This window comes from Salvelinus namaycush, chromosome 32 (assembly GCF_016432855.1).
Source record: "Salvelinus namaycush isolate Seneca chromosome 32, SaNama_1.0, whole genome shotgun sequence".
NCBI classification, from domain to species: Eukaryota; Metazoa; Chordata; class Actinopteri; order Salmoniformes; family Salmonidae; genus Salvelinus; species Salvelinus namaycush.
This window is the reverse complement of record NC_052338.1, coordinates 12,255,866-12,283,498: the sequence shown is the minus strand read 5'-3', so window position 1 is coordinate 12,283,498 and position 27,633 is coordinate 12,255,866. Positions and strand designations below refer to the sequence as shown.

The window sequence follows — 27,633 nt, the reverse complement described above, 5'->3', positions numbered from 1 at the left end:
TTGTTCAGCCTCACGAACCCTGACCTGCCTTCCTTCTGGGCAAGGAAGGCAGGTCTCGCACATCTCGCTGTTCTAGAAATGACTCGGACATTATGAAAACAAGCCCAGATGAGCCGTGGGCTTGAATGGGGCAGCTAGCTCACGCCCGGGAGGCAGCCGGTTACAAAACAAATGCAATCAATTTTCACCCGGTACACAACTTTTTTTATTGGTGCATTACTTTTTCTTATCCTGAAAGCATACTGAGGTGACTTACCTCTGTCTCTTCTTTATAATATGTTTCTGAAAAGGTTTCAACAATATTGCCAACAAGAAACTCACTTGGCTATGAGTATGAAGATTCCACATTGTTATTTGCAATGTTCGGGGGTTTCTGAGATAATACCATGCCATCACAACTACTTGTAGTGTCGCAGTCAGCAGTTTGGGAGGAGCTAATGGTCAATAAAACGTTACAAGACATTGAGGCATGTGCATTGCTCTGTTAATTCGTAGTTGAAATAGTATCTGTCCCAACAGCTCTTAGATTCCAGTAAACTCTTCAGCCAAAGATGGCTCATCTTCAAGCACTTTTTAAATATGTGGACGAACACCAGGAGCTATACATTGAGGTAGGATTTTCTCACTACTTGAATTATAATGCATTTAGTCATGTAACGTTATTACTATTTCCGACTTGACTGAGTTTAGTAATGCATTTGCTAGCCATAGTAATATTTTAGCCAAAACATTACTTTCCAGGTGAATCTCATATTAAATTATTTAACAAAATTCTTAATCATCACAAGGACTTAATTAAAATCCTAGCCTGGCATGCCTAGGCTTTTGATTTCACTTCTCCAACCTCTTTAGATCACAAGAGTAGCAAGAACTGACATGGTAGCACAACCTAGTCTCAGAGCATTTCATATTATTCTGTGCGTAAATCCGAGACTTCTTATGATATGGTATGTTACGTTTTGTATGGTATGTATTAATTTGTGGATGTCCATCACCCATTTCGTATATGTTACGAATTTGCAAAACGTATATTTTACGAGTTTGCTAAACGTATGATATTTTACAAATTCTAGCCAGCTGGCTAATGTTAGCTAGGCTATGGGTTAAGTTTAGGAGTTAGGTTAAAGGGTTGAGGTTAGGGGAAGGGTTAGCTAACATGCCAAGTAGTTGCAAAGTAGCTAAAAAGTAGTAAGTATTTGAAAAGTTTCTAATTAGATAAAATGCTAAAGTTGTCTGTGATGAGATTTGAACTTGCAAACGTTGGGTTGCTAGACGTTTGCGTTATACATCCTCCCTGACCAACCACCCTACTTTCGTTTTTGCCTTAACCATACCAAACGTAACATATATTAATTTGGGTGTGCCGGATGTACGTTTTCTATGCTACATCTGGTCTATTAGACCAGGCTGGGTAGCAAAAACACCAGCACATAAGATAGGACACCAGGGTATTAGCTTTAGTGCCTAAGAATTCACTTCCTTGCCACTATAACAGTCATGTGCTTGTGGGTTTTCCTATTAATACACTTGAACAAGTATAGAGCAGGGACCTCACAATATTATACCTATACTTAGGTGCCAATACGATATGTATTGCGATTCTCACAATTCAATATATATTGCTATTCAATACTGTGATTTTTATTGCGATTCGACGTTCCAAGCATATTGCTGCAGAGGGACGAGCGAGCCATGAGAACTAGTTCTGATCAGTCATGGAAATTTAAAGTGCTGAAAACAAATTTGCTTCATATTTAATATTTAAAAAAAATTCATATGGTTGCAGGTACAGCCAACTAGTGCAAAAATAATATCCCAATATGTAACAATTTCCTCCCCCCATCACTAAACAAATACCGATCTGAATGTGTCCTATTAGTTAAACATTTTTAATTTAACCTTTTAACTAACTAGGCAAGTCAGTTAAGAACACATTCTTATTTATAATGATGGCCTTCCAGGGAACAGTGGGTTAACTGCCTTGTTCAGCTTGGGAATTAGATCCAGCATATTTTCGGTTACTGGCCCAACGCTCTAACCACTAGGCTACCTGCCGCCCCTGTAAATTGTCGTGGAAATTCATGCTGAGAGAGACCTGGACAACCATCTTCAAACAATAATCTTTATTTAATATCGATTTAATTATTGCAATAATGAAGCTGGTCGACACACACCGAAGTGTGTGTTGCCGAGAGCTTAACATTTACAGAAATGCAGAGTTCTTTTATATAGTAGATCTAAAAATTCTTAGTCATGGCAGGTTCCCCCCCTCCCATGCAGATTGGGGCATCATAAGCCACTCTGCACGGAGGTTGTTGTCTTAGTTTCCCAGATGCCAAGATGATTTAGAGACTGAAGGATTGTTCTAAATTCTTCCAGGCTATCTATCTCGGTTACACCCACCACATCCTGTCTATGGAATGCAGTCTAACTCATTTGTCACCTCAAGCCATCTCTAGTGACGCATACACCCAGATTAGCTGCAGGGAATATAAACCATCCCTTCACAGCATTAATAGAACAGAAATGTCTTACTATTTGCAAAGTATTAATTGTTAACTATTAATATCAAACAAATCAGGTAAATATGTCATTTTTCTCTGTGTTCCTTGATTATTACCACTAACATGAACTGAGTGCGTATGAAATTGGCTTGAAAGCCTCTGTCAATTGAAAATGTATTTATATTGGCATGACACAAATGTGTGTTGCGTAAGCAACAATGTTGAACAATTCATCATAGCATAGCCTACATTTATAAAACAATCAGAATTGGGTCTAATGTTCATCTCTCTCTCTCTGTCCTGTTATCTCTATCCTCTCTGCATTTAGCGTCTTGCCCAATGGGTTGCTGTGCAGAGTGTGTCCGCCTGGCCGGAGAAGCGAGGGGAGATCAAGAAGATGATGGAGATGGCAGCCAAGGACATTGAGAAGCTGGGGGGCACGGTGGAAATGGTAGACATTGGCAAACAAAAGGTAGGCCTTTGCACTATGTGCCTTGATACAGTTCCTTCAGAAAGCATTCATACCCCTTGACTTATTCCACATTTCGTTGTTACAGCCTGAATTCAATACCCCATAATGACAAAGTGAAAACATGTTTTTAGAAATGTTTGCAAATGTATTGAAAATAAAATACAGAAATATCCAATTTACATAAGTATCCACACCCCAGAGTCCATACATGTTATAATCACATTTGGCAGCAATGAATGGATTGTACAATATTTGCATTATTCTTTTTAAACTTCTTCAAGCCCTGTCATGTTGTTGATCATCAGCCATTTCCAAGTCTTGCCAGAGATTTTCAAGCGGATTTAAGTCAAAACTGTAACTAGGCCACTCAGGAACATTCAATGTCGTCTTGCTAACTTTGTTTATGAAATAAATGAAATTAGTATGTAATTGTTCTTATTTGTTCACTCAGGTTCCCTTTATCAAATATTAGGTTTTGGTTGAAGGTCTAACATTCATTATCAAAAATATTCAAAAGTAGAGAATGAATAAAGGAGCAAATACTTTATCACAGCACTAACATTTTGAGTTAAACTGCAACCCATCAAATGAAATGCAACTGCTCCCTTGACTTTCATGGATGTAAATCATTTACCCTAGGGTCTTTACTCACTTAGTCCTCTTCATCCCTGTGGAGCATGAGAGGCTTCCAGGAAAGAACACTGCTGCCGATCCTCTGACTGGACTCAGACCCCCTTCAACCCTGACTGCTTTGCAGTATCACTGGTTCTTAAATCTGTCTCCTTCCCTTCTTCTTTTACCTGGTCATTTCTTTCATGTTGGTGCAATGAAGGAGAAGAGGAAAATATGGATTTTTAGACCATTGAGAATGAAACCCTTTTTATATTTGGCCCCTCTTGCCCCCTCAGCTTCCCTCCGGAGAGGAGACCCCCTTGCCACCCATCGTCCTTGGCTGCTTGGGCTCTGACCCGAGCAAGAAGACGGTGTGCATCTACGGCCACCTGGACGTCCAGCCAGCCGCAATCGGCGACGGTTGGGACACAGAGCCTTTCACGCTGGTGGAGAAAGATGGTGAGAGCAGCTATTTCAAAGCACCTAAAAGAGAACAGTGCTGAAACATCAAAATCCATGCCAACATTGAGATTTGGACTTTGATGTTTCAGTGTTCTCTTTTTTGGGGAAATATGTTTCTGATTTGCATTTCTCCTTGCATCAGCTTATAGGTGTCATGATTTCTGTTGGTTCTTGACTTGTGAAATATAGGCTTATGGCATTGTTTTAGTTTTATAATTAATTTTATCAAAAACCATTCCTACATGACATCATGCTGCATGATTACTGAATCAAAAATAAAATCTGCTAACAGACTGCAGTTGTATGTGGCACACCTTTTAATAATTTCGCTGCTAGTCTATGAAAGCTGCATGACACACGGTATGCAAGATGTAAAGAGCTATGAAGGCATGGCTTGCCCATAATTGACTATGTGGTATGTTGTTCTTAAGCCCTTTAGACATGCCCTGGACTATTGGCTATTATCTGCATGTTTTCCAAAAGTCTGCACCAATTAAACTGAAAACTCCAAACTACAGGTTACATGGGTGGCAGTCAAGGCTGTGATCAGTGTCACTCTCATTCAAATGGGTTTAAAATGATTGCAGGAAATTAGTGTTTGATAAGGAACTTTCCTCAATGGTCCACCAATCAATCACCTGTCTGTAAAATGGGGCGGTAGGGTAGCCTAGTGGTTAGAGTGTTGGACTAGCAGCCGAAAGGTTGCAAGTTCGAATCCCCGAGCTGACAAGATACAAATCTGTCGATTTAAGGCAGTTCCTAGGCCGTCAAATCTGTCGAACCCACTGTTCCTAGGCATTGAAAATAAGAATTTGTTCTTAACTGACTTGCCTAGTTAAATAAAGGTAATATATATATTCCTTACTGGAAACCTAGTGTTGTTCCTATCAAGTCTGTCCAAGTGAGACACAAATCATTCTGTTTTGATGTCTTGGCCTGTGGTTGCACAACATCCTGGTAGCCTTTCTGGTGACATTTGAGTTAGAATTGAATTGTGAAAAGTGCCATTTGTGTGGATACATTGAATTTTTATAGACTTTTTTTACATCAACATTTCATTAGCATATCATTGGTAAGAACATATGTGTCAGTTATGCTATGTGGCAGTCAGCTATGTTGCTGTATACATGTCAGTGTGTCAAATGCAGAGATGTGTAAGCAGCACTTTCCTTTCAAGCCGACACACTTTTCTGGATCAAAATGGGACTTAGGTGGTGGGGGCGTGGCCATGGGCGAGGCCAATGCTGCGGTCGCCTTTCTGCTGGCCGCAGTGACAAAATGTAGCTATTTTAAAGCACATTTCCTGCAATTCTACAGATTTTGCCATGGCATATGTTATCTGAGTGACTCAAACATTATCAATGGGGGCCCCATGCCATGACAAAAATGATTCCCTGACTGTCTAGTTTTTATTTTGGTGATTGTTAGTTCTCAAAGATGATCTTATAAAAACAATATATATTTTGTCCATTATCTTTTCTACATACTTTATCTGGTTTAAGTCGTTGAAGTTTACACACAGTCATTTTCTATCCCTAAAATGACCCCCCCCCCCCCCCCCCCCCCCCCCCCGTCAGGTGACTGTTACCGCCGAAGACTTTTCTATGCCAACAAAACCCTGTTGATGTCTTGTGACAGTTGCTAAATCCTCATTTCCTTCCTTTGGCTCTTGATGTGTTTCACAGGGAAGCTAGTAATGCATTTTTTCTTTCCTTTTAGTAGCATTCTCCCCATTTTATTTTATTGGCCTATAATGATATCTGTTAAATGACTATAGGCTAAAATAGTTTTCAAAGATAATATAGTAGATCATTATCATTGCTATATATTTGGTTTGGTTTGATTCATTGGCGTTTAGATTGAAGTCATTTTTTTACTAAGACACCTACGGCTTGCAGATTGCGTAAATTGTCATCATAAAAAACATAATCAGCAACTTAATCCGCTGCAGGGAAGCTCTATGGCCGAGGCTCGACAGACGACAAGGGCCCAGTGTTGGCCTGGTTCAACTGCATTGAGGGCTACCAAAAGATCCAACAGGTAAGACACAGCACCACGACTTGATAAGTACCACTCACTCAAGCTTGCCCAGGACAAAGAAAAACCCATGGTATTGTGTTTTCAAAACAGTTTTAGTACATGGGCTCTTTTCTTGGTTAGGCACCTAATAACAAGCCTATAACCAAGCAAGGTTAAAAGGACTTGTTGATATGATGTCAGCTCCATGGTAAAAAGCCTCTTGGCTTGAAGACTTTTCGTCTCGATGATTACAGTTGATCACATCAGTGTTGTCAGCAGCACGGCCGTCCAAAGTCCTCAAGTCATTTTTATCCCGTCATCAGCGTTTAATGATTGAGCTGACCTACATGTTATACTAGCTCCCTGACATAGTAACTATTTGAGGTACAGCCAGAGGAGGATGGGCCTCCCCTCTGAGTCTTATTCCTCCTCTAGATCGTTTTTTGGGGTGTAGGCACTTTGTGACAATGATGTTTGAAAGCTAGGGCTATATACATTTTAATTGAATGATTTGATGATCTCTATTTGTCATTAAAATTGAAGCACATGACTGAAGAAGTTGAAGTAGTCTTTTGTCAGCCCCAACAGTGACATTCATTTCGAGGCTTTAATAGTTTGTGGTTAATAGAAAACAAAGGAAAAATACATCTCTACCTGGTTGTAACGGAGACCAGTTGGTTGTAATCGGTCATGTGATGTTTTCTCAACAACAACAAAGCATTTTACAACCAGAAAATAGTGCTGTATTTTGCCCGCTGAGATACTCATCCATGCCTCTCATGAAAACAGGAACTTCCGATCAACATCAAGTTCTGCTTCGAGGGCATGGAGGAATCGGGCTCGGAGGGCCTGGACGAGCTGGTGTTCGCCCGCAAAGACACCTTCCTGAAGGACGTGGATTACGTATGCATCTCAGACAACTACTGGCTGGGCAAGACCAAACCCTGCATTACCTATGGACTGAGGGGGATCTGCTACTTCTTCATTGAGGTGAGCCCATAGAGTTAGAAAAATCTAGAGGGTGCAATTATCACAATAAACAGTTATTGCATGGGTCATAAAATCAAATCAAATTTTATTGGTCACATACATGTGTTTTGCAGATGTTATTGTGGGTGTAGCGAAATGCTTGTGTTTCTAGCTCCAACCGTGCAGTAATATCTAACAATTTCACAACATATACCTAATACACACATCTAAGTAAAAAAATGGAATTAAAAATATATAAATATATGGATGACCAATGTCAGAGCGGCATAGAATAAGATACATTAGGATATAATATAATACAGTATATGCATATGAGATGAGTAATGCAAGATATGTAAACATTATTAAAGTGACTAGTGTTCCATTTATTAAAGTGGCCAGTAATTTCAAGTCTATGTACACTGCTCAAAAAAATAAAGGGAACACTTAAACAACACAATGTAACTCCAAGTCAATCACACTTCTGTGAAATCAAACTGTCCACTTAGGAAGCAACACTGATTGACAAATTTCACATGCTGTTGTGTAAATGGAATAGACAACAGGTGGAAATTATAGGCAATTAGCAAGACACCCCCAATAAAGGAGTGGTTCTGCAGGTGGTGACCACAGACCACTTCTCAGTTCCTATGCTTCCTGGCTGATGTTTTGTTCACTTTTGAATGCTGGCGGTGCTTTCACTCTAGTGGTAGCATGAGACGGAGTCTACAACCCACACAAGTGGCTCATCCAGGATGGCACATCAATGCGAGCTGTGGCAAGAAGGTTTGCTGTGTCTGTCAGCGTAGTGTCCAGAGCATGGAAGCGCTACCAGGAGACAGGCCAGTACATCAGGAGACGTGGAGGAGGCCGTAGGAGGGCAACAACCCAGCAGCAGGACCGCTACCTCCGCCTTTGTGCAAGGAGGAGCAGGAGGAGCACTGCCAGAGCCCTGCAAAATGACCTCCAGCAGGCCACAAATGTGCATGTGTCTGCTCAAACGGTCAGAAACAGACTCCATGAGGGTGGTATGAGGGCCCGACGTCCACAGGTGGGGGTTGTGCTTACAGCCCAACACCGTGCAGGACGTTTGGCATTTGCCAGAGAACACCAAGATTGGCAAATTCGCCACTGGCGCCCTGTGCTCTTCACAGATGAAAGCAGGTTCACACTGAGCACATGTGACAGTCTGGAGACGACGTGGAGAACGTTCTGCTGCCTGCAACATCCTCCAGCATGACCGGTTTGGCGGTGGGTCAGTCATGGTGTGGGGTGGCATTTCTTTGGGGGGCCGCACAGCCCTCCATGGGCTCGCCAGAGGTAGCCTGACTGCCATTAGGTACCGAGATGAGATCCTCAGACCCCTTGTGAGACCATATGCTGGTGCGGTTGGCCCTGGGTTCCTCCTATTGCAAGACAATGCTAGACCTCATGTGGCTGGAGTGTGTCAGCAGTTCCTGCAAGAGGAAGGCATTGATGCTATGGACTGGCCCGCCCGTTCCCCAGACCTGAATCCAATTGAGCACATCTGGGACATCATGTCTCGCTCCATCCACCAACGCCACGTTGCACCACAGACTGTCCAGGAGTTGGCGGATGCTTTAGTCCAGGTCTGGGAGGAGATCCCTCAGGAGACCATCCGCCACCTCATCAGGAGCATGCCAAGGCGTTGTAGGGAGGTCATACAGGCACATGGAGGCCACACACACTACTGAGCCTCATTTTGACTTGTTTTAAGGACATTACATCAAAGTTGGATCAGCCTGTAGTGTGGTTTTCCACTTTAATTTTGAGTGTGACTCCATACCAGACCTCCATGGGTTGATAAATTTGATTTCCATTGATAATTTTTGTGTGATTTTGTTGTCAGCACGTTCAACTATGTAAAGAAAAATGTATTTAATAAGAATAGTTCATTCATTCAGATCTAGGATGTGTTATTTTAGTGTTCCCTTTATTTTTTTGAGCAGTGTATATAGGCAGCAGCTTCTAATGTGCTAGTAATGGCTATTTAACAATCTGATGACCTTGAGATAGAAGCTGTTTTTCAGTCTCTCGGTCCCAGCTTTAATGCACCTGTACTGACCTTACCTTCTGGATTATAGTGGGGTGAACAGGCAGTGGCTCAAGTGGTTGTTGTCCTTGATGATCTTTTTGGCCTTCCTGTGACATCGGGTGCTGTAGGTGTCCTGGAGGGCAGGTAGTTTTCCCCCGGTGATGCGTTGGGTAGTTGCCGTACCAGGCGGCGATACAGCCCGACAGGATGCTCTCAATTATGCATCTGTAAAAGTGTGTGAGGGTTTTAAGTGCCAAGCCAAATGTATTCAGTCTCCTGAGGTTGAAGAGGCGCTGTTGTGCATTTTTCACCACACTGTCTGTGTGGGTGGACCATTTCAGTTGCCAGTGATGTGCAAGGAACTTGAAGCTTTCCACCTTCTCCACTACGGCCTCGTTGATGTGTATAGGGGGGTGTTCCCTCTGCTGTTCCCTGAAGTCCACGATCATCTCCTTTGTTTTGTTGACGTTGAGTGAGAGGCTATTTTCCTGGTACCACACTCCCAGAGCCCTCACCTCCTCCCTGTAGGCTGTCTCGTTATTGTTGGTAATCAAGCCTACTACTGTTGTGTCGTCTGCAAACTTGATGATTGAGTTGGAGGCGTGCTTGGCCACGCAGTCATGGGTGAACAGGGCGTACAGGAGGGGGCTGAGCACGCACCCTTGTGGGGCCCCAGTGTGGAGGAGGTGTTTTCTACCTTCACCACCTAGGGGCGGCCCGTCAGGAAGTCCAGGACCCGTTGCACAGGGCGGGGTTCAGACCAAGGTCCTCGAGTTTAATGATGAGCTTGGAGGGTACTAGTATGTTGAATGCTGAGCTATAGTCAATGAACAGCATTCTTACATAGGTATTCCTCTTGTCCAGATGGGATAGGGCATTGTGCATTATGATGGCGAGTGCATCGTCTGTGGATCTATTATGGCGTTAAGCAATTTGAAGTGGGTCATGGGTGACATGATCCTTTGACTAGTCTCTCAAAGCACTTCATGATGACAGAAGTGAGTGCTACGGGCGATAGTCATTTAGTTCAGTTACCTTTGCATTCTTGGGTACATGAACAATGGTGGCCATCTTGAAGCATGTGGGGACAGCAGACTGGGATAGGGAGAGATTGAATATGTACGCAAACACTCCAGCCAGCTGGCCTGCGCATGCTCTGAGGATGCAGCTAGGGATGCCGTCTGGGCCGGCAGCCTTGCAAGGGTTAACACGCTTAAATGTCTTACTCACGTCGGCCACGGAGAAGGAGAGCCCACAGTCCTTGGTAGCGGGCTGCGTCAGTGGCACTGTGTTATCCTCAAAGCGGTCGAAGAAGGAATTTAGCTTGTCCGGAAGCAAGACGTTGGTGTCCCCGACATGTCTGGTTTTCCCTTTGTAGTCTATGATTGTCTGTAGAACCTGCCACATACGTCTCATGTCTGAGCCGTTGAATTGCGACTCAACTTTGTCTCTATACTGACGTTTTGCCTGTTTGATTGCCTTGCGGAGGGAATAACTACACTGTGTGTATTCTGACATATTCCCAGTCACCTTGCCATGGTTAAATGCGGTGGTTCGCGCTTTAAGTTTTGTGGGAATGCTGCCATCTATCCACGGTTACTGGTAAGGGTAGGTTTTAATAGTCAGTGGGTACAACATAATTTCCTGATAAACTCCGTCACCGTAGCAACTCACTCACCGTATCAGTATATTTGTCAATATTATTCTCGGAAGCTACCCAGAACATATCTCAGTCCGTGTGATCAAAACAAGCGTGGATTCTGAAAAAAAAAAATATATATATTTTTTTTCTCTCAGACCAGCGTTGAATAGTCCTTAGCATGGGTATTTCCTGTTTGAGTTTCTGCCTATCGGAAGGGAGGAGCAAAATGGGAGTCATGGTCAGATTTGCCGAAAGGAGGGCGGGGGAGGGCCTAGTCCTGCTTTAAATGTAAAAATGAAATAACCTTGTTTTGTCAGATGGAGTGCTGTGACAAGGACCTCCATTCTGGGGTGTTTGGAGGCTCGGTCCATGAAGCCATGACCGACCTCATTGCACTTTTGGGTGAGTTGAATCAGGTGTGCTGGAATAGAATTATCATAGAGATATGTAGGTATGAAATGATTTGATAGGTATAACAATAGGTTTGTAGCCCTCTGATAGAATCAAATAAAATGCTTGAATGAAGTCTACAAAGTGCCTAGGAGGTTCTATAGAGACTGGGGGTTGTAGGGCTGAGGTTTGTTTCCGGACAGGGCATAAGATATCTCTGCGGGGTTCATAATGCACCAAACAAAAGAAAACGGACTGAAACTGGGTGGGATTAGTTTTCTTTTCTTGCTGCAAAATGAAATCGGACCACTGGTGTGTCCTCCTTCAGGCTCCCTAGTGGACAAGAAGGGGAAGATCCTGGTCCCGGGGATGTACGAGGAAGTGACCAATGTCACTGACGAGGAGAAGAAACTGTACGAGAAGATCGACTTTGACATGGTGGAGTACGCCAAGGACATCGGAGCTGGGAAGCTCCTACACGACACCAAGGTATGGAGAGCATGTCCCTGTTCGAATACTACAGAAATGAAAAATTCCTCTTTATATTCTACCTCCCTTGAATCAATCACTGATCTTAATTGGTTGGTTTGGGGAAAGTAATAGGGTGCTAACCATGCTCTCACTTATCCAATGTGCTTATGTATGCATTTCTGAAGAATTCAAATGGGGCCAATGTCTGAAATTACAAATAACTAGATTTAAAAGCAATGCTGGTTGATTCTCAGTCATTTGTAAGTGATTCATTCCCAACATTATCTGGTTCATAATGTAATTTTCCCTTTCCTTTGACCCTCGTCTGCAGGAGGCTATCCTGATGCACCGCTGGAGGTACCCCTCCCTCTCTCTGCATGGCATCGAGGGGGCCTTCTCTGACGTGGGTGCCAAGACCGTCATTCCCCGCAAGTTCTCCATCCGCCTGGTCCCTGACATGGACCCCAAAGTGGTGGAGAAACAGGTAGAAACCTCCTAGAATTTAGGTAGAACTCAACTCTATGATCAGGTTTTTAGATACTTTCCTGCTTTACTCGTCTTTTTAAGTGCAGATCTAGGATCAGTTCCCCCTACTTCAAATCCTAACATCTCAGCAAGTTAGGCTGACATATGAACAGTGGTAAAGGTAGATAAGCAAATAAGTTCAATTCTTCTAGGATCAGGTCTTTAGGCCATTTCGTGTTTAATTAAAGGTGTTATTGAATAAGCACATTACATGTTCTCCATTGTTGGATGAAATAATAGTGGAGAAACATCATACCCCAGTGGTCAGTTCCTTACATTTCAATTCATTCTCAAGCATTAGATCCATCTATTAGTGGTTCCAAATAGAGGGCTGCATTCCCGTCATTTTTCATGCTGCGGTCAGACAGACGACTTTGGGATGAACATATCTCTGTTGTCCCGAATATTATTTGTATGTCTTAGCCTAACGATTGTATTAAAACATATTTTTCACATTATTCACACACTTAGAATTCACTGCTTCAACTTCAGTAGCCTTACCTCTCTTCTCCTAGGTGGGCGTGCCTACGTGGGCGGAGAATCATGTGGCAGTTAACTTAAATATGAAATTAACTTAACCAACGTGAGTCGAGGTACAATCAACACATTTAATCATAATTGAAAAGGAAAATGCCTTTTTATTTTCAGTAAGTATTACCCATTTTAGAAAATAAATCTTGATCATGGAAAGAAGTGGAGTGCGCTCAACCAACGTGAGTCGAGGTGCAATCAACAAATTTGATCATTGTAAAGGAAAATTCCTTTTCATTTTCAATAAGTATTGATTACCCATTTATTTGCCTATGGCTGCAAATCACCCCCCCTAAAAAGGTACTGTAGGCTATGTCCTATATGCAAAAGTAGCAACAGTCGCTTTCATCATTCTTGTTGCTTCAACATCTGATCTCATACATGTGAGATCAGGTGCGCATGTGGTCTTAATTAAATAGAGTAGGCTATAGTCTACGCATGGGCGGAGAAGCACGGGGCAGTTGTCTATCCAATTAAATTGATTCCTAAATATGATTAGGCTATAGGTTACTACATTGCCTAGAAATAAATATTGATCACCCATATTTCTCCATCTGAGAATCTCCACAATTCTAAAAGGTAGAGAGAAAGTGCAAGTCTCCAACTCTGCTCTCTTCAAACTACATCTAGCATTTTGGCTGATATAGCCCAGTAATACAGATAACCTAATATAATTGGTCATGTAATAATCTCTGGTAATTTAACATATTTCTTAAATTATTTTTGCGCATTTGATATTGCTTATAGGGCACGGAAAGCACCAGACACCAGAAAGCCACCTGGTGCATGCGGGGTGGGGTAACTTTTTTTTGGTTACTATACCAACAACAAATGTTTACCCCTGAAGTACCCTCTCATGTGCATTTTACCAGTAGGCCTATGGTCTCATGAGTCTTCTCAAGTACCTCCTGTGGATAGGCCAAGTACCCCCAGAGGTCCTTGTACCCCTGGTTTGGAACCACTGGTCTATTAGCCTGTAGTGCTGACATTTATTTTTCGTTTTTTAAACAACCAATTGACTCAGTCAGATCAATTGACCGAACTGTGCAATGTAGTAGGGAGTTGTAAACTCAGCAAAAAAAGAAATGTCACTTTTTCAGAACCCTGTCTTTCAAAGATAATTTGTAAAAATTCTAATAACTTGACAGATCTTCATTGTAAAAGGTTTAAAAACTGTTTCCCATGCTTGTTCAATGAACCGTAAACCATTAATGAACATGCACCTGTGGATCGGTTGTTAAGACACTAACAGCTTACAGACGGTAGGTCACAGTTATGAAAACTTAGGACACTAAAGAAGCCTTTCTACTGACTCTGAAAAACACCAAAAGAAAGATGCCCAGGGTCCCTGCTCATCTGCGTGAACGTGCCTTACGCTTGCTGCAAGGAGGCATGAGGACTGCAGATGTGGCCAGGGAAATAAATTGCAATGTCCGTACTGTGAGACACCTAAGACAGCACTACAGGGAGACAGGATGGACAGCTGATTGTCCTCGGAGTGGCAGACCACGTGTAACAACACATGCACAAGATCGGTACATCCGAACATCACACCTGCGGGACAGGTACAGGATGGCAACAACAACTGCCGGAGTTACACCAGGAACGCACAATCCCTCCATCAGTGCTCAGACTATCCGTAATAGGCTGAGAGAGGCTGGACTGAGGGCTTGTAGGCCTGTTGTAAGGCAGGTCCTCACCAGACATCACCGGCTACAACGTTGCCTATGGGCACAAACCCACCGTCGCTGGACCAGACAGGACTGGCAAAAAGTGCTCTTCACTGACGAGTCGCAGTTTTGTCTCACCAGGGGTGATGTCGGATTTGCGTTTATCGTCGAAGGAATGAGCGTTACACCGAGGCCTGTACTCTGGAGCGGGATTGATTTGGAGGTGGAGGGTCCGTCATGGTCTGGGGCGGTGTGTCACAGCATCATTGGACTGAGCTTGTTGTCATTGCAGGCAATCCCAACGCTGTGCGTTACAGGGAAGACATCCTCCTCCCTTATGTGGTACCCTCCTGCAGGCTCATCCTGACATGACCATCCAGCATGACAAGGCCACCAGCCATACTGCGCGTTCTGTGTGATTTCCTGCAAGACAGGAATGTCAGTGTTCTGCCATGAACAGCGAAGAGCCCGGATCTCAATCCCATTGAGCACGTCTGGGACCTGTTGGATCGGAGGGTGAGGGCTAGGGCAATTCCCCCCAGAAATGTCCGGGAACTTGCAGGTGCCTTGATGGAAGAGTGGGGTAACATCTCAGAGCAAGAACTGGCAAATCTGGTGCAGTCAATGAGGAGGAGATGCACTGCAGTACTTAATGCAGCTGGTGGCCACACCAGATACTGACTGTTAATTTTGATTTTGACCCCCCCCCCTTTGTTCAGGGGCACATTATTCAATTTCTGTTAGTCACGTGTCTGTGGAACTTGTTCAGTTTATGTCTCAGTTGTTGAATCTTGTTATGTTCATACAAATATTTACACATGTTAAGTTTGCTGAAAATAAATGCAGTTGACAGTGAGAGGATTTTTTTGTTGTTGCTGAGTTTAGTTAACAGGCCAATATTCTACATAATTTGCACAGAAAACTTGGTAAAAAACTACGATGGTCATAATCCATTGTTCTCTTACTTGTTTGGTCTGTGTTTGTTTTATGCCTGGTACATAAAAGAGACAGAAGAATGCGCGATCGGATCGAGAGGAATAGAGAGCAGTTGCTTCGCAAGGCATCTGTACGTGAAAATACATTATCTAAGTGATTGATAGTTGGTATTCAGCAGTCCTAAAAGTATGCCTTAATTTCTTAGAATTACTAAAATAGTTATTTTGTCAGACTGCATAGGCAGCAGCTCTATCGAGGAGATGATTACTTGGAATGAGTCATCAAAGGTAATATATGCAATCACTGAAATATATATATTTTTAAAGTAATGTGAATAAATTATGGTTTAGTGATTTTTTTTATTTTTATTTATTATGGATCCACATTAGCTGTGTCTACTCTTCCTAGGATCCAGCAAAATTACGTCAGTTATAAAAAAAAATGTTTTAAACATTACAATACATTCACAACAGATTTCACAACATCTACAGTTGAAGTTGCAAGTACATACACCTTAGCCAAATACATTTAAACCCAGTATTTCACAGTTCCTGACATTCAATCTGTAACGTCCTGACCAGAGTTCTTATGTGTTTTGCTTGTTTTGTGTTGGTCAGGACGTGAGCTGGGTGGGAATTCTATGTTGTGTGTCTAGTTCGTCTGTTTCTATGTTCAGCCTGATATGGTTCTCAATCAGAGACAGCTGTCAATCGTTGTCCCTGATTGAGAATCATATATAGGTGGCTTGTTTTGTGTTGGGGATTGTGGGTGGTTGTTTCCTGTCTCTGTGTTTGTGTTCTGCACCAGCTAGGACTGTGACGGTATGTTCTTTTGTTATTTTGTATAGTGTTTTTGTTTTGTCCATTGAATTCATTATGTCAAATTACCACGCTGCACATTGGTCCTCTGATCCTTCTCGCCTCTCCTCGTCTGAGGAGGAGGAGGAAGTAGACTGCCGTTACAGAACCACCCACCAAACCCGGATCAAGCAGCGTGAGAACGGGCAGCAGCGACAGCAGCAGCGGTACCAGGAGGAATGGTCATGGGAGCAAATATTGAACGGAGAAGGACCCTGGGCTAAGGTTGGAGAATATCGCCGCTCTCGGGAAGAGATGGAGGCAGCTAAAGCCCAGGAGCGGTGGTATGAGGAGGCAGCACGGAAGCGTGGCTGGAAGCCCGTGAAGAAACGCCAAAAATGTATTGGGGGGGGGCTAAAGGGTAGTGTGGCGAAGGTAGGTAGGAAACCTGCGCCCACTTCCCATGCTTACCGTGGAGAGCGGGAGTACGGGCAGACACCGTGTTATGCGGAAGAGCGCACGGTGTCTCCTGTACGGGTGCATAGCCCGGTGCGGGTTATTCCACCTCCCCGCACTGGGCGGGCTAGAGTGAGCATTGAGCCAAGTGCCATGAAGCCGGCTCTACATATCTGGCCTCCAGTACGTCTCCTCGGGCCGGTGTACATGGCACCAGCCTTACGCATGGTGTCCCCGGTTCGCCAACACAGCCCAGTGCGGGTTATTCCATCTCCCCGCACTGGACAGGCTACGGGGAGCATGCAACCAGGTAAGGTTGGGCAGGCTCAGTGCTCAAGGGAGCCAGTACGCCTGCACGGTCCGGTATATCCGGCGCTACCTTCCCGCTCCAGCCCAGTACCACCAGTGCCTACACCACGCACCAGGCTTCCAGTGCGTCTCCAGAGCCCTGTTCCTCCTCCACGCACTCTCCCTGTGGTGCGTGTCTCCAGCTCAGTACCTCCAGTTCCGGCACCACGCACCAAGCCTCCTGTGCGTCTCCAGAGCCCTGTACGCACTGTGCCTTCTCCCCGCACTCGCCCTGAGGTGCGTGCCCTCAGCCCGGTACCACCAGTGCCGGTACCACGCACCAGGCCTATAGTGCGCATCGAGAGTCCAGTGTGCCCTGTTCCTGCTCCTCGCACTAGCCTTGAGGTGCGTGTCTCCAGTCCGGTACCATCAGTTCCGGCACCACGCACCAGGCCTACTGTGCGCCTCAGCAGGTCAGAGTCGGCCGTCTGCCCAACGCCGCCTGCACTGCTCGTCTGTCCAGCGCCGTCTGAGCTGCCTGCCTGCCCAGCGCCGTCTGAACTGCCTGCACTGCTCGTCTGCTCAACGCCGCCTGCACTGCTCGTCTGCCCAGCGCCGTCTGAGCTGCCTGCACTGCCTGCCTGCCCAGCACCATCTGAGCCATCCGTCTGCCCAGCGCCGTCTGAGCCGTCCGTCTGCCCAGCGCCGTCTGAGCCGTCCGTCTGCCCAGCGCCGTCTGAGCCGTCCGTCTGCCCAGCGCCGTCTGAGCCGTCCGTCTGCCCAGCGCCGTCTGAGCCGTCCGTCTGCCCAGCGCCGTCTGAGCCGTCCGTCTGCCCAGCGCCGTCTGAGCCGTCCGTCTGCCCAGCGCCGTCTGAGCCGTCCGTCTGCCCAGCGCCGTCTGAGCCGTCCGTCAGTCAGGAGCCGCCAGAGCCGTCCGTCAGTCAGGAGCCGCCAGAGCCGCCCGTCAGTCAGGAGCCGCCAGAGCCGCCCGCCAGTCAGGAGCCGCCAGAGCCGCCCGCCAGTCAGGAGCCGCCAGAGACGCCCGCCAGTCAGGAGCCGCCAGAGACGCCAGCCAGTCAGGAGCCGCCAGAGACGCCAGCCAGTCAGGAGCCGCCAGAGACGCCAGCCAGTCAGGAGCCGCCAGAGACGCCAGCCAGTCAGGAGCCGCCAGAGACGCCAGCCAGTCAGGAGCCGCCAGAGACGCCAGCCAGTCAGGAGCCGCCAGAGACGCCAGCCAGTCAGGAGCCGCCAGAGACGCCAGCCAGTCAGGAGCCGCCAGAGACGCCAGCCAGTCAGGAGCCGCCAGAGACGCCAGCCAGTCAGGAGCCGCCAGAGACGCCAGCCAGTCAGGAGCCGCCAGAGACGCCAGCCAGTCAGGAGCCGCCAGAGACGCCAGCCAGTCAGGAGCCGCCAGAGACGCCAGCCAGTCAGGAGACGCCAGAGACGCCAGCCAGTCAGGAGACGCCAGAGACGCCAGCCAGTCAGGAGACGCCAGAGACGCCAGCCAGTCAGGAGACGCCAGCCAGTCAGGAGACGCCAGCCAGTCAGGAGCCGCCAGAGACGCCAGCCAGTCAGGAGCCGCCAGAGACGCCAGCCAGTCAGGAGCCGCCAGAGACGCCAGCCAGTCAGGAGCCGCCAGAGACGCCAGCCAGTCAGGAGCCGCCAGAGACGCCAGCCAGTCAGGAGCCGCCAGAGACGCCAGCCAGTCAGGAGCCGCCAGAGACGCCAGCCAGTCAGGAGCCGCCAGAGACGCCAGCCAGTCAGGAGCCGCCAGAGACGCCAGCCAGTCAGGAGCCGCCAGAGACGCCAGCCAGTCAGGAGCCGCCAGAGACGCCAGCCAGTCAGGAGCCGCCAGAGACGCCAGCCAGTCAGGAGCCGCCAGAGACGCCAGCCAGTCAGGAGCCGCCAGAGACGCCAGCCAGTCAGGAGCCGCCAGAGACGCCAGCCAGTCAGGAGCCGCCAGAGACGCCAGCCAGTCAGGAGCCGCCAGCCAGTCAGGAGCCGCCAGAGACGCCAGCCAGTCAGGAGCCGCCAGCCAGTCAGGAGCCGCCAGAGACGCCAGCCAGTCAGGAGACGCCAGCCAGTCAGGAGACGCCAGCCAGTCAGGAGCCGCCAGAGACGCCAGCCAGTCAGGAGCCGCCAGAGACGCCAGCCAGTCAGGAGCCGCCAGAGACGCCAGCCAGTCAGGAGCCGCCAGAGACGCCAGCCAGTCAGGAGCCGCCAGAGACGCCAGCCAGTCAGGAGCCGCCAGAGACGCCAGCCAGTCAGGAGCCGCCAGCCAGTCAGGAGCCGCCAGCCAGTCAGGAGCCGCCAGCCAGTCAGGAGCCGCCAGCCAGTCAGGAGCCGCCAGCCAGTCAGGAGCCGCCAGCCAGTCAGGAGCCGCCAGCCAGTCAGGAGCCGCCAGCCAGTCAGGAGCCGCCAGCCAGTCAGGAGCCGCCAGCCAGTCAGGAGCCGCCAGAGACGCCAGCCAGTCAGGAGCCGCCAGAGACGCCAGCCAGTCAGGAGCCGCCAGAGACGCCAGCCAGTCAGGAGCCGCCAGAGCTGCCCTATAGTCAGGAGCTGCCCTACAGTCAGGAGCTGCCCTACAGTCAGGAGCTGCCCTACAGTCAGGAGCTGCCCTCCAGTCATGAGCTGCCCTCCAGTCCGGAGCTGCCTCTCTGTCCTTAGCTACCTCTCTGTCCTGAGCTACCTCTCTGTCCTGAGCTACCTCTCTGTCCTGAGCTACCTCCTAAATCATGTGGGGGCCTTGGGGAGGATTCTTAGGCCAAGGTCGTGGGCGAGGGTCGCCACTCAAAGGACGCTAAGGAGGGGGACAAAGACAGTGGTGGAGTGGTGTCCTCGTCCACCGCCGGAGCCGCCACCGCGGACAGATGCCCACCCAGACCCTCCCCTTGAGTTTTAGGGGTGCGTTCGGAGTCCGCACCTCAGGGGGGGGGGTACTGTAACGTCCTGACCAGAGTTCTTATGTGTTTTGCTTGTTTTGTGTTGGTCAGGACGTGAGCTGGGTGGGAATTCTATGTTGTGTGTCTAGTTCGTCTGTTTCTATGTTCAGCCTGATATGGTTCTCAATCAGAGACAGCTGTCAATCGTTGTCCCTGATTGAGAATCATATATAGGTGGCTTGTTTTGTGTTGGGGATTGTGGGTGGTTGTTTCCTGTCTCTGTGTTTGTGTTCTGCACCAGCTAGGACTGTGACGGTATGTTCTTTTGTTATTTTGTATAGTGTTTTTGTTTTGTCCATTGAATTCATTATGTCAAATTACCACGCTGCACATTGGTCCTCTGATCCTTCTCGCCTCTCCTCGTCTGAGGAGGAGGAGGAAGTAGACTGCCGTTACAGAACCACCCACCAAACCCGGATCAAGCAGCGTGAGAACGGGCAGCAGCGACAGCAGCAGCGGTACCAGGAGGAATGGTCATGGGAGCAAATATTGAACGGAGAAGGACCCTGGGCTAAGGTTGGAGAATATCGCCGCTCTCGGGAAGAGATGGAGGCAGCTAAAGCCCAGGAGCGGTGGTATGAGGAGGCAGCACGGAAGCGTGGCTGGAAGCCCGTGAAGAAACGCCAAAAATGTATTGGGGGGGGGCTAAAGGGTAGTGTGGCGAAGGTAGGTAGGAAACCTGCGCCCACTTCCCATGCTTACCGTGGAGAGCGGGAGTACGGGCAGACACCGTGTTATGCGGAAGAGCGCACGGTGTCTCCTGTACGGGTGCATAGCCCGGTGCGGGTTATTCCACCTCCCCGCACTGGGCGGGCTAGAGTGAGCATTGAGCCAAGTGCCATGAAGCCGGCTCTACATATCTGGCCTCCAGTACGTCTCCTCGGGCCGGTGTACATGGCACCAGCCTTACGCATGGTGTCCCCGGTTCGCCAACACAGCCCAGTGCGGGTTATTCCATCTCCCCGCACTGGACAGGCTACGGGGAGCATGCAACCAGGTAAGGTTGGGCAGGCTCAGTGCTCAAGGGAGCCAGTACGCCTGCACGGTCCGGTATATCCGGCGCTACCTTCCCGCTCCAGCCCAGTACCACCAGTGCCTACACCACGCACCAGGCTTCCAGTGCGTCTCCAGAGCCCTGTTCCTCCTCCACGCACTCTCCCTGTGGTGCGTGTCTCCAGCTCAGTACCTCCAGTTCCGGCACCACGCACCAAGCCTCCTGTGCGTCTCCAGAGCCCTGTACGCACTGTGCCTTCTCCCCGCACTCGCCCTGAGGTGCGTGCCCTCAGCCCGGTACCACCAGTGCCGGTACCACGCACCAGGCCTATAGTGCGCATCGAGAGTCCAGTGTGCCCTGTTCCTGCTCCTCGCACTAGCCTTGAGGTGCGTGTCTCCAGTCCGGTACCATCAGTTCCGGCACCACGCACCAGGCCTACTGTGCGCCTCAGCAGGTCAGAGTCGGCCGTCTGCCCAACGCCGCCTGCACTGCTCGTCTGTCCAGCGCCGTCTGAGCTGCCTGCCTGCCCAGCGCCGTCTGAACTGCCTGCACTGCTCGTCTGCTCAACGCCGCCTGCACTGCTCGTCTGCCCAGCGCCGTCTGAGCTGCCTGCACTGCCTGCCTGCCCAGCACCATCTGAGCCATCCGTCTGCCCAGCGCCGTCTGAGCCGTCCGTCTGCCCAGCGCCGTCTGAGCCGTCCGTCTGCCCAGCGCCGTCTGAGCCGTCCGTCTGCCCAGCGCCGTCTGAGCCGTCCGTCTGCCCAGCGCCGTCTGAGCCGTCCGTCTGCCCAGCGCCGTCTGAGCCGTCCGTCTGCCCAGCGCCGTCTGAGCCGTCCGTCTGCCCAGCGCCGTCTGAGCCGTCCGTCTGCCCAGCGCCGTCTGAGCCGTCCGTCTGCCCAGCGCCGTCTGAGCCGTCCGTCTGCCCAGCGCCGTCTGAGCCGTCCGTCTGCCCAGCGCCGTCTGAGCCGTCCGTCTGCCCAGCGCCGTCTGAGCCGTCCGTCAGTCAGGAGCCGCCAGAGCCGTCCGTCAGTCAGGAGCCGCCAGAGCCGTCCGTCAGTCAGGAGCCGCCAGAGACGCCCGTCAGTCAGGAGCCGCCAGAGACGCCCGCCAGTCAGGAGCCGCCAGAGACGCCAGCCAGTCAGGAGCCGCCAGAGACGCCAGCCAGTCAGGAGCCGCCAGAGACGCCAGCCAGTCAGGAGCCGCCAGAGACGCCAGCCAGTCAGGAGCCGCCAGAGACGCCAGCCAGTCAGGAGCCGCCAGAGACGCCAGCCAGTCAGGAGCCGCCAGAGACGCCAGCCAGTCAGGAGCCGCCAGAGACGCCAGCCAGTCAGGAGCCGCCAGAGACGCCAGCCAGTCAGGAGCCGCCAGAGACGCCAGCCAGTCAGGAGCCGCCAGAGACGCCAGCCAGTCAGGAGCCGCCAGAGACGCCAGCCAGTCAGGAGCCGCCAGAGACGCCAGCCAGTCAGGAGCCGCCAGAGACGCCAGCCAGTCAGGAGCCGCCAGAGACGCCAGCCAGTCAGGAGCCGCCAGAGACGCCAGCCAGTCAGGAGCCGCCAGAGACGCCAGCCAGTCAGGAGCCGCCAGAGACGCCAGCCAGTCAGGAGCCGCCAGAGACGCCAGCCAGTCAGGAGCCGCCAGAGACGCCAGCCAGTCAGGAGCCGCCAGAGACGCCAGCCAGTCAGGAGCCGCCAGAGACGCCAGCCAGTCAGGAGCCGCCAGAGACGCCAGCCAGTCAGGAGCCGCCAGAGACGCCAGCCAGTCAGGAGCCGCCAGAGACGCCAGCCAGTCAGGAGACGCCAGCCAGTCAGGAGCCGCCAGAGACGCCAGCCAGTCAGGAGCCGCCAGAGACGCCAGCCAGTCAGGAGCCGCCAGAGACGCCAGCCAGTCAGGAGCCGCCAGAGACGCCAGCCAGTCAGGAGCCGCCAGAGACGCCAGCCAGTCAGGAGCCGCCAGAGACGCCAGCCAGTCAGGAGCCGCCAGAGACGCCAGCCAGTCAGGAGCCGCCAGAGACGCCAGCCAGTCAGGAGCCGCCAGAGACGCCAGCCAGTCAGGAGCCGCCAGAGACGCCAGCCAGTCAGGAGCCGCCAGAGACGCCAGCCAGTCAGGAGCCGCCAGAGACGCCAGCCAGTCAGGAGCCGCCAGAGACGCCAGCCAGTCAGGAGCCGCCAGAGACGCCAGCCAGTCAGGAGCCGCCAGAGACGCCAGCCAGTCAGGAGCCGCCAGAGACGCCAGCCAGTCAGCCATCCTCTCCCATCAAGGTTACTAGCCACCTGGAGAAGAAGTTTGCTGAACTAGAGTCCCAACAAGCTCAAGGTGCACATCGGCCACGGGGCCAAAGCCTGGGTGTCCGACTTCAACCATCCCCATTACATGGCTGGTAGAAAGGCCATGAAGACCGGTGTGTGGACACACAGGCAAACCCTCTCTCTCTCTCACACACACACTGGTCTTACTTAAATATTTATAATAACATGTTGAGCAATAATGTCGGTCTCTCCCTCTTTTCCACAGTGTTCGGTGTGGAACCTGACCTGACGCGGGAAGGCTGCAGCATCCCAGTCACCCTGACCTTCCAGGAAGCCATCGGCCGCAACGTCATGCTGCTGCCCATGGGCTCGTCTGATGACGGAGCATACTCCCAGAACGAGAAATTCAACAGGTTGGCTGCCACAATTGTTTTTTTATCTATACTATGTCTGGAATGTTTACCATGGGACAGCGCACAAGTTTTGACACACATACACCACACGCTGAGGTCCTGGACTTGACTCTGAGCCATAACTAACACTTAATTCAGTTAAATCAGGTGTGTCACCGCTGGGCTGGAACACAAACTTGCTAACCTGATGATTCCCCCCAGGAACTGTATTTAAGAACACTGCTCTATTGACAACACATTTCTATAAACCACAACCACGTATCAGGACTATAAGCAGCAGGTAGCCTAGCGGTTAGAGCATTGAGCCAGTAACCAAAAGGTCGATAGTTCAAATCCCAGAGCCAAAAAGGTAAAACATCTGCCGACGTGCCCTTGAGCAAGGCGCTTAACCCAAATTGCTCCTGGCCGTGACCCTACTCTCTGAGGGTGTCTCAGGGGGAGTTGGGATATGCAAAAAAACACATTTCCCATTTAAAATACACATTTGTACATGTGTGAAATATAAGCACCCATCTAAATATTATTATTATTAGCATTGCCACGTAATCTACAGTGTTTTCCACTACCGTCGGCTATTCAGACGATTAACAGACTCATTTTCAGCCAGGTACTTTATCCACTTAAATTAACTGGGCTACTTTTTAATTCGCTAATCAAAAAAGTCTGCCAAGCCTTCTCCCTCTACAACTGCAAAAATCACTGAAGCTGGAGACTCATATCTCCCTCACTAGCTTTAAGCACCAGCTGTCAGAGCAGCTCACAGATCACTGCACCTGTACATAGCCCATCCAACTACCTCATCCCCATACTGTATTTATTTATCTTGCTCCTTTAGACCCCAGTATCTCTACTTGCACATTCATCTTCTGCACATCGATCACTCCAGTGTTTAATTGGTATGTTGTAATTACTTCGCCACCATGGCATATTTATTGCCTTACCTCCCTTCTCTTACCTCATTTGCACTCACTGTATATAGACTTTTTCTACTGTATTATTGACTGTATGTTTGTTTATTCCATGTGTAACTCCGTGTTGTTGTATGTGTCGAACTGCTTTGCTTTATCTTGGCCAGGTCGCAGTTGCAAATGAGAACTTGTTCTCAACTGGCCAACCTGGTTAAATAAAGGTGAAATATATATTTTTTTTTAAATGAAAGATATGCATCTTCTTGTGATCTATTGATAGGACCGGTGCTTGTCAGTCAGTGAACGATGACAGGGCAACACTGCTGGTTTGAGTCTGCTGTTTAAAAAAAAATATATATATATTTCACCTTTATTTAACCAGGTAGGCTAGTTGAGAACAAGTTCTCATTTACAACTGCAACCTGGCCAAGATAAAGCAAAGCAGTGTGACACAGACAACAACACAGAGTTACATATGGAATAAACAAACATACAGTCAATAACACAATAGAAAAAAGTCTATATACAGTATGTGCAAATGGTGTGAGGTAGGCAATAAATAGGCCATAGTAGCGAAGTAATTACAATTTAGCAAGTTAACTGGAGTGATAGATGTGCAGATGATGATGTGCAAGTAGAAATACTGGTGTGCAAAAAAGTAAATAAAAACAATATGGGGATGAGGTAGGTAGATGGGCTATTTACAGATGGGCTGTGTACAGCTGCAACGATCGGTAAGCTGCTCAGATAGCTGATGCTTTAAGTTAGTGAGGGAGATATAAGTCGAGGGAGATATATTCGTTCCAGTCATTGGCAGCAGAGAACTGGAAGGAAAGGCGGCCAAAGGAGGTGTTGGCTTTGGGGATGACCAGTGAGATATACCTGCTGGAGCGCGTGCTACGGGTGGATGTTGTTATGGTGACCAGTGAGCTGAGATCAGGCGGAGCTTTACCTAGCAAAGACTTATAGATGACCTGGAGCCAGTGGATCTGGCGACGAATATGTAGCGAGGGCCAGCTGACGAGAGCATACAGGTCGCAGTGGTGGGTGGTATATGTGGCTTTGGTGACAAAATGGATGGCACTGTGATAGACTGCATCCAATTTGCTGAGTAGAGTGTTGGAGGCTGTTTTGTAAATGACATTGCTGAAGTCAAGGATCGGTAGAATAGTCAGTTTTACGAGGGTATCTTTGGCAGCGTGAGTGAAGAAGGCTTTGTTGCGAAATAGGAAGCCGATTCTAGATTTCATTTTGGATTGGAGATGTTTAATATGAGTCTGGAAGGAGAGTTTACAGTCTAGCCAGACACCTAGGTATTTGTAGTTGTCCACATATTCTAAGTCAGAACCGTCCAGAGTAGTGATGCTAGTCGGGCGGGTGGGTGCGGGCAGCGATCGGTTGAAAAGCATGCATTTAGTTTTACTAGCGTTTAAGAGCAGTTGGAGGCCACGGAAGGAGTGTTGTATGGCATTGACGCTCGTTTGGAGGTTTGTTAACAGTGTCCAAAGAAGGGCCAGATGTATACAGAATAGTGTCGGCCCGAGAATTGAACCCTGTGGTACTCCAATAGAGACTGCCAGAGGTCCGGACAACAGGCCCTCCGATTTGACACACTGAACTCTATCTGAGAAGTAGTCGGTGAACGAGGCGAGGCAGTCATTTGAGAAACCAAGGCTGTTGAGTCTGCCGATAAGAATACGGCAGACTCAACACATTAACACGGGCCTGGGGCCAGTCAAAAACATGTCCGGCCAGTGAATTTCATCAGTAACTTTTCAGCACATTTTTGCATTCCAGTTCAACATTTACCTGCTCTGTCGCAGTCTACCATTAGAAGACTACATGAGTAAATGTCATGCTATTTGTATTTGAGCAATATGATAGGCAGATCATTCAAGCACCACAATGCTGCCACAAGTCACAACTTCTGGAGCAGTACATGAGTTGATGCATTCCATAGCATACACAAGCTGTCCAGAGCAAAAAAAGTGCCTATCAATATTCTCACTGAATTTCTTTCTTTCAAGGAAAGTGATTTACAAAAGTAAACCTTCAATAGTGGACATACTAGCAATATGCTGGCCACTGTTGATAGTCTACAAAAAGAAACCTACCGTTCCTCTTAGCTATCCTATTGTAGCCATTTCGATGTCTCGTTTGGAACGTTTGTCTTAAAGGGGCAGTGTCCTTTTTTCAAATCTTCTCAATGACATACTTTAGAAACAAAAATTAATACAATGCAATGCTAAAGAATAGAGTAATGACTTGCATTGCTAAATTATATTACACAGCTTTTTAATACATTCTCAATTTGGCTGGCTACTCCATGTGCTTGTGGAAAACACTGGATCTGTGGTACGTCTTGTTGTTTAATTCAGTGATGTACACATCTATGTAAGTGTATATGAATATATGTCTATGGTTTACTTTCAGGACAAACTACATCCAGGGCATCAAGATGCTCGGCGCATATTTCCACGAGGTCTCCCAGTTGGAGTAAATGAACTAGCCAGACCTGAGTGAGATGTGTCCTTCCACCTCCAGAACTGTGGACCCAACTGTTTAGTTTTCTATCCAATGCAAGTTTCATAATATTTTCCTTGAACTGCTGCTGCTGTACAGCAAAATGGAGCCTTGAAGATCTTCGTTAGTCATTTGTAATTTCGTCTTCCATCAAGAAGATAAGTAGAGGAAAATAATATAAAAGTATTGTACTGTAGAAGCGCCATCGTATAGCGTCATCTACTGAATCGGAGTGTTCTACACTAGATCTAAACCAAACTCGAAGGAAGCGTGAACAGTATACCCCATTACACTTCCATGTTGTGGTGTATTTATGAATGCGCTAACAGACAACAGTACACCTACAGAATACACACTCCTTTCCTCCATTTGGGGGACTTGGAGATGATTTTATACCTGATTATTTTCTATCTTAAGATGTTAGCTTGTTTGGGAAACCTCCAACTGTAATGGAAAAAAGCACACCATCTTCAACTCCTATTTTATTTCTGTTTTAGATATTTTGGGTAATCATTTATGAAGCAGAACACTGCAGTATGTCTTAAAACATGAGTAGAACAGAGAAATACACACATAGGACATAGCCATAGACATCTGCAGATATTGGAGGCATATGGAAGTATTTGAAGTGATGACAATAACTCAATACTTTTGCATTACGTTGAATATTACAGTATACAAAATCGCTTCTTGATTTATCCATTCAAGGTTCTCTTAACTGGAGCTTGACTTGACTTGTGTATGCATCTATTTTCTCCCTTGTCACAAGCCAATATATTCAATAAATCATAACATCAGTCTGTCTTT

General features: G+C 48.3%; 1 pseudogene; it reads left to right on the top strand.

Moving 5' to 3' along the window:
- The first annotated feature begins 450 nt into the window (after positions 1 to 450).
- Positions 451 to 27,633, top strand: LOC120027324 (annotated as a pseudogene).